The sequence below is a fragment of the Astatotilapia calliptera genome, chromosome 14 (genome assembly GCF_900246225.1).
Source record: "Astatotilapia calliptera chromosome 14, fAstCal1.2, whole genome shotgun sequence".
In the NCBI taxonomy this organism is placed as follows: Eukaryota; Metazoa; Chordata; class Actinopteri; order Cichliformes; family Cichlidae; genus Astatotilapia; species Astatotilapia calliptera.
The window spans coordinates 35,263,959-35,271,606 of NC_039315.1; positions in this window are offsets into that span (position 1 = coordinate 35,263,959).

The window sequence follows — 7,648 nt, forward strand, 5'->3', positions numbered from 1 at the left end:
CAGGATGTGATGTTCTGTGTGAGGATGCTCTCCACAGCACCTGCATAGAAAGTCCTGAGGATCACTGGAGAGAACCTGAACTTCTTCAGTTGTCGGAGATGATACAGGCGCTGCCTAGCCTTCTTGGACTGGACCTGAATGTAGGCAGACCATGTCAGGTCTGAGGAGATGTGGACATCTGTGTACCCTCTCCACTGGAGCTCCACTGATGATAATGGGCTTGTGGTCTCTGTGCTGACTCCTCCTGAAGTCCACCACCAGCTCCTTGTTCTTGCCAACGTTCAGTTGGAGGCGGTTATCCTGGCACCACGATGCCAGATTCTTCACTTCCTCCATGTAGGCCGCCTCATTGTTGTTAGAGATGGCGCCCAACATCACCGTGTCATCAGCAAACTTCACAGTGGTGTTGGAGCCGTGGCCAATATAATTATTAAAACTAATGATTGATGGTAAAGATCCAGAGCATGGCCTGTACAGTGACGCATCACACAGCCTGCAAATGTGTTTGTGCTTCAACAATGGTTTAAAAGTTGAATGCAGCAGTTGTATTTGTAAGTGAGCACAAATCATCTGCAGCACTGGGCCGAGTCTACGAGGTTCTGTGTAAGATTCTGTTATATTAGCACGAGAGGTGGTTTCTTTAAAACAAACCTGATTCTTTTCTGCTTTGCTCATTTTTCTCCTGATCAGGCCTTTGTTTGTAAATGTACATGTAAGCCAACACAAGTCAGTTTGTGTGTAGAAAACAGATTTACAGGCTGAGCGTATCATGGATGGCCAGCATGTTTCCTCCACTGAGATGTATTAAAAGCTCTGGAAACATCGATACAGTTTCCCTCAGTGGTCCAAGGAACGGTGAAGCAAAGTAAAACTGCCACATTACAGGATGTTCATGCAAAGCTGAGAGCCGGTACTGCCACCAGACTCCACTAAAGTCTGTCCATCGCAGAACTCTGAGTCCAGCAGACACACTGATGCTGTGTTTGGATCATATGTTTGTCCTTAAAAACCTTTACAGATGGAAACGTGCCCGCTAAGTTTCAGGAGCTCGTTCTGCGTCTGACTGCGTTGTGTTGACAGACGAAGATGAACAGCTGTGAAGATGAAGTCTGATGTTGAGCTGCTGTGGGCAGCAGATGGGTAAATGTTGGGGAGTGGGGCGGTGTTTGAGAGAGCTTACCACCCGCCTTATTTAGCCTGTGGGGCGTTGTTGGGGGGCGGGGGTGTTAATAGTGGCCCTCCAGTCATTAGGAGGAGGGTGTGTCTGTTTTCCGAGTGAATGAGCTGATAAGCTCTGCAGAAGGTTTGAGGGGAGAGCAGCACTGTTGTCTGTGGCGTGTTAAACACAGCCGGCAGACGGACGCCTCGCCGCAGAGCACGCTGGGATTCTTTTTGGATCTTCTGGCTGGAGTTTCGGTGGATTTTCCTGAATGGAGGCTGGAATTCTCTAACCCTTAGTTTCGTTTAATTTCACTTGGAGTAACGATGCTCAAGAAAGTACGATTCAAGGTAGGAGACTCCTGCAGTTTGTATGTTTCGGTTAAAGCTCGTTGAGGCTTTGTGCAAATACTTTCTTCTTCTTGAATAATTGATACATGACTGTTTACATATCTAGATATTTGTCATGGACACAACCTGCTCCCAGTCTTCACATTCTTCCAACTTAATCTGTTCCTGCGTCAGGTTTAAACATTTCACTGCTGGGAGCTCTTCTGCCTCACAGGAAACCACGAGCTTAACTTTCCAAGTTTATTTGGCCATCTTAACAGCCACCATGTTGCACAGGGTTAGGGGTTGCAAATATTATAGCAAAGAGCCGCACAGAGAAAGAGCGGCGTTCACAGAAAACTCCTGAGTAAGAAAGACAGCAGAGCCTGACATCAAAGATCATAATGGTCTTTATGAAGCTCAGTCCATCGCCTTGTGTCCACATCCCCCTGAGCCACACAGAGGAACTCCTCATCCGCAGGCTTTGTGTCCCTTTCAAGAGAGCCTGCGACTGAGCCGACCTGTGCAGGGCCTCTGGTGGCTCTTCATCAGCAGCGCAGCGCAGGCTGCAGTTCCGTCTGTGTGGTGGTGACATGGAGGTGATAATTACAGCACAGGGACGGGAACAGGAGGAGCTGCAGCCGCTGGCTGTCACCCGCTTTTAATACGAAGGTGTAAACAAATCGCATCAGTGTTTGCCATGAGCGCTGTGCTTCTCAAGACTCACTGAAGGCACACCTGTAATCAAACAGCCTCCGCAGAGTCTGAAACCTTCTTCATTTTCTTTGCTTTGAGCCACCAGGTGAATCCACCAGTGTGCAGCCTGTGGATCCAGCACGTCACCTGCACGTTTTTATTTATGTTCTTTCAAAGGCCGTCACCGCTGTGCATAAAATCCAACAAATACAATCAGCTCTTTCAAACTGGCCAAGTTTCTCTCAGACGCGATGTTTGGCCTCCTCTTTGGCTCACTTGGCACTGCATTAGAATTAGGCAACTTCCCCGACACCATGACACCGTCGGGCCGAGAGCTGCTGGCAGGCAGGCCTTTCACAGTGCTACCACTTTCTCTCTTCTTTGGCTGGTGGGTCGTCTCCCCTGGTGGTTACGATTTGATGAGGAAATGAGCAAATACAAAGTAGTGCGAAAACTATTGTCGTTGTCACCAGAGCCTCGCAGAGCTGGAATATTATAGTTCAGGAATCTGCGAACCTGGAAAACCAACTAAAATAAATCTCCTTAGTTTGGTAAAAACTCTATTCATCAGTACATGATTATTAAAACTCTGGATGTTGACAATTCAAGGCTTGTACCACCGTGAGCACACCCGGTCCCGTCTGGTCTCAGACCCTCAGAGCGCCTGGAGGAGGCAGAGCAGCTCATTGCTAATCAGGCTGGTGGTTTGATCCCTGCTGCTCTGGTCTGCATGTCCAAGTATCCTTGGGTACGATACTAAACCCTGAGTTGCTCACACTGCATTCATTAGAGGCACTGGTACTCTGGATGCTGAAGCCCTAAAAGTGTGGCATAAGAATCTTTGTTTTTATTGTAATACCTGTGCTGAGTGTCCTACCTCTGACACATGCTGTCCATACAGTCACAGTCACATGACTGAAACGAATAAAAACTAAACAGACAATAAACTAAATTCTAACAGAGAACGACTCATCTTTCAACAACTGGACTGAATCAAAGGTCAGGATGAAACTCCCTTCTTCTCCTTCATGTATGACCTCAGTCAACAGTCCGCCGATGCAACATGAACATCTTCATTTTGTTGCTAACACATGAACACGCAGTGGCCATGAGTGTTCTCCCTCACATCCACACTTTGTCTCATCGGGCTTCAAAAACAGAGCTAGACAACGGAGAAAATGTCCAGCGTGAGGCTGGGACTCCACTAACCAACAGGTGGAGTCAAAGGCGTTCCCTCTCCTCTGGTCCACAGAGGTGCAGGTGGATGTTACGTTAGCATTGTGAGGTAACCTGCAGTAGCTTACATCAGAATAATCTCTGAGCCAAATGAAAACACACCGGCCTGGTGTGTCTTTCCACATTTTCACTTACTTCACTGCAAGCAGGTCCTGGGTTTGAAGCCACCCCCTGGGTCTGTGTGGACTTGGTGGGGTTAGTTAGTGATTCTTAGTTGCACACGGGTGTACAGTCTCTTATTTCTTGTTTTCTGTGTTATATTCTGTACTTTTGTGTGACTCTGCATGCTCCATCTGCCCGTCTTTGCTGCTGGAACACACGAATGTCCCCAATGAGGGACAATGAAGGATATTTCTGTTCTATTGGCACGTAATTGGCTTGTGGGGATAGGTTAATTGGATAATCCAAATTGTCACTAGGTGTGAATGTGCGAGTGAATGTGAGTGTGAGTGGTTGTCTGTCCCTGTGTGTTGGCCCTGCGACAGACTGGCGACCTGTCCAGGGTGTACCCCGCCTCTCGCCCTATGACAGCTGGGATGGGCTCCAGTGCCCCCCGCGACCCTGAAAAGGATAAGCGGAAGCGAATGGATGGATGGATGGATGGATGGATGGCACGTAATATCAGAATTATTTCAGAAAAAGAAACTTATGGGGGTAAATATTATCAGCCCCCTGACACACACACTGATTGCTGATTGTCACAAAGGAAAATCAGGATATGGATATATGACGTTATGACAAGTTTTCCAAGTTCCAAAAACTGGAGTGAGAAGGATCATCAAGAAATTCAAAGAGAGCTGAAAGTACTGAACAAACTACTGAGAGATGGGTTTAAAGACCCCAGAAAACAGGAGTGAATGACTTCGCCAAGTTGGGAATTGTAGTCTCAAAGAAGAAAATCACAAAAACCCTAAACGGGAATAGACTGACAGGGAATCTCATCAAGATGAAAGGAATCAAAATATGTGAAGGCAGCAAAACTGGGTCTGAGTCATTGCTCTGGCCCCAAACATGTGGCACTCCTGGTGAAGAACTTCATCTAGAGGTCCAAAGTGAACGTTACTGTGTGGGCTCCACAAAGCGCTCCTATTGAAGATCTGTGGGGTGAACAGAAGAGCACGTCCATGTCAGGAAATCTAGAGAAGCTTGAGAGATTTGCCAAAGTAGAACGGGCAGGGATTGCCATCAGAGGAGCAAATCATTTATTTCCATCTTTTGGTATTTGTGAAATAATTTTGTTTCTGTTCTGTGTGGGTTAAAAGTGTGGAGAGCCACCGTGGCTAATATGTGTGCTTGTCCCACACTTCTTCCTTTCTTTGTGGTTTCAACCGGTCAGCATCAAAGCAGAGCTTCGTCCACAATCTGTTGTTCCACTGCAACGGACCCATGAGGTGCCTGAGCAGTCAGCTAGCATTAGCCAAGAATCCAAGGATTTGGCTAATGAAATAAGAAACTGGCACCAGGACTGGCCAACAGCAAATCTGACTTGATGATATGTTTTATTTATTTAATATAGATTTCTTGAATAAATAAAACTCTTCCAGAATAAATACTCCCCCCAGACTGATCGGGTTGATCCTGGACAAATCTAATTATGATGATGCAGGCTGTGTTGCTGTGTTTCATTGGATTGTAGCTTCATGGTGCTGTTCTTCTACAGTTGTTATTTTATGTCTCATATTTGTGTCTTCCCTTGTGATTCATGTTTGACTTCTTCGAGGGTATTGAGGGGGATTTGTGGTTGTATCATTGTGTTATTTCAGGTGTCTTTGTGCTCGTGTTACTCACTAATTCCATCATGGCTGGTTGCTTTGCAGCCCCTGTTCCTGGCATCAAGGCTATAGTGCATGTTTTTGTAGCACCACCTCTATGGTAACCTGTGAGCACATAAATCTGTGTGTAACCTCCGAGTCATGCTTTGCCATGACCTTTGTATGACCAGGAAGCATTCGTCTTTGACTTACACAGAGCCGTTTGCACTGAGTAAAGTATTTCACCGACTGTGACACATTGGATGAATTCCGTGTCCACGTGTGAAACGTGCTCGCTGCGACTCTTCAAACAGCTCGGTGAACCCGTGCTGCTCTTTGTTTCCTCGCCACCTCTTCCTCGTGGAATTTGTCACCTTTCAGCTTGAATCAAAGTGTGGATCCAAAGTGTTTTGTTGTTACATTTAACTGACTTCTTAATACTTTTCATTCTAACAGTAACAAGTTTCTGTCTTGAAAACTGAAAGAATATTTTAATAAACAAAGAGCCTGCAATAAAAGGGAGAAACCCCAGCAGTAACATGTGCCCTGTGAGCAAACACTTGGAGACAGTGGGAAGGAAAAACTTCCTTTTGACAGAAAGAAGCCTCCAACAGAACCAGTTATTATGTGGGCACATATTTGCATGGCAGCTCCACAGGTAGAGTTTGTCATAATGATGCTTTGATTTTGATGTGTGACTTGTGTTTGCATTGATCATATTGCGTTGGGTTCTGCACATCACTGCAATGCAGAGCTGCTCGCGTACACCTGAGTGCTTTTTTCTTTAACACTCAGTGTCGGAGACAAACTGTGGGTTCAGTATTTTACCCAAAGATACTTGGAAACCTACTGAAGGGATCGAACCACCAATCGATGACCTGCGCTACCTCGCTGAGGTACAGCCATCCCCAAGTAATGGTAACTAATTTATCTGAAGCTGTTCACATAATACACTCGGACCTGCCCGTACTCTTGCATTAGTATCTGAAAACAGGGCAGATATTAAGGATAGAAAGGAAAATTCACTGTAAAAATGTGAAGTGGTGTAAAACACTTATGAGACACGTCGGAGTAGAAACGAGCAGACCCACTGGTGCAATGTGAAAATCTAAATCCCATTTATTTCCTTTATGACTCTGCGCTCCAGTTTGTATGCGCCTCTGCTGGCAGAGCTTCAGCGTCCATGAGAGGCACTAGATGGCGCTGATGCTCTGCCGTTCCTCTCTGCCTCGGAACGACAGAAAGGGAAAACGCCTGAAGCCAGATTCTCAGCAATCACACATGTTTCAAAGGAACCAGTGCTCGCTATCGTCACACGGGAACATGTCGGCTCTGACAGACAGAGCATGACATGAGAACCGACGTGGACGTTATTGTCACTCAGCGATAGTGTTGTTCAATCAAACGTTCCAGCAGCGGCACATTGTGGCCCCGGGCTCCAGGGGCAACACGAGTCTGATTCGCCGCCCGTCAGCTGCGAGCACATCCTGGCAAAAAGCGATGACCCATTTCCATCACATCTTTACATTCCTCCTCCTCTGCCGGCCCTGCTATTTGAATTTAGACCCGGTCGATGGTGTAAGAGGAGACGTCCGAGCTTTTTGCTCAGCGAGTCAGACGCTCCCTTTGTCTCAAAGGATCGAGTCGGCGCCCATCGAGGCCTTTGATGTTCATAATGAGCGATTCCCTCAGCTCAGCCCCGCAGCGCTGTGCTGTATGTTTCTGTAAAGGATGTGAATGGGTGTGCGTGGGTGCTGGTGCAGTGGGAGGGGAGCAAACATGTTCTTCATTAAAGATGAAAGGAGAGGGAGCTTTTACTGTCTCAGACATTTATGCCAAGTGTGAGGATGTGTGTGTTTACAGAAAGGAGAAATTGACCTCTGACCCCCGCACTCATTCGTAGTTACCTACAGGCTCATCCACACAGGGTACCTGGAGTCATGTGTGGAGTGGATGTGACTCAGTGCCACACTGGGCGCATATTCATGGGTGGACATTTTCTCAGGTCCTCAAGCTTTTATTTTAAGCTCATATATCCGACCACTCCACTACATTTAGTGAGCACATGCAGCTTTTTACCATTAACATTTGTGGGGGCAAAAGAAGCACAAGCTTCTGTCAGTGAGGGACGATTATCTGGCGCCCGTACAGTTTGCTATGTGGTTGATATGCAGTATTTAGAGACCATCCAAAACTGCAGTTCTAGCATTGCTGGATATTTATTTACAATTTACTGGTTACATAACAAAATTAGCTGTCAAAGTAATCCAGTTACTTTGGAGAAACTGTTACAGTAATGTTGAGTTACCAGAAAGAAACAGGCTTTAGCAATTAGCTTGCACATGATGGGGGGTGTAGGCTACCGTACCAAGCTTATTCGACGCTGGCAGCGTTAGCTACAAGCTAGCTAGTGTTGTGAACAGTGCTGTGGAGCGGTGTTTAGTTTGCAACAGCTCGTTCAAAATGTGAAGAGCTCC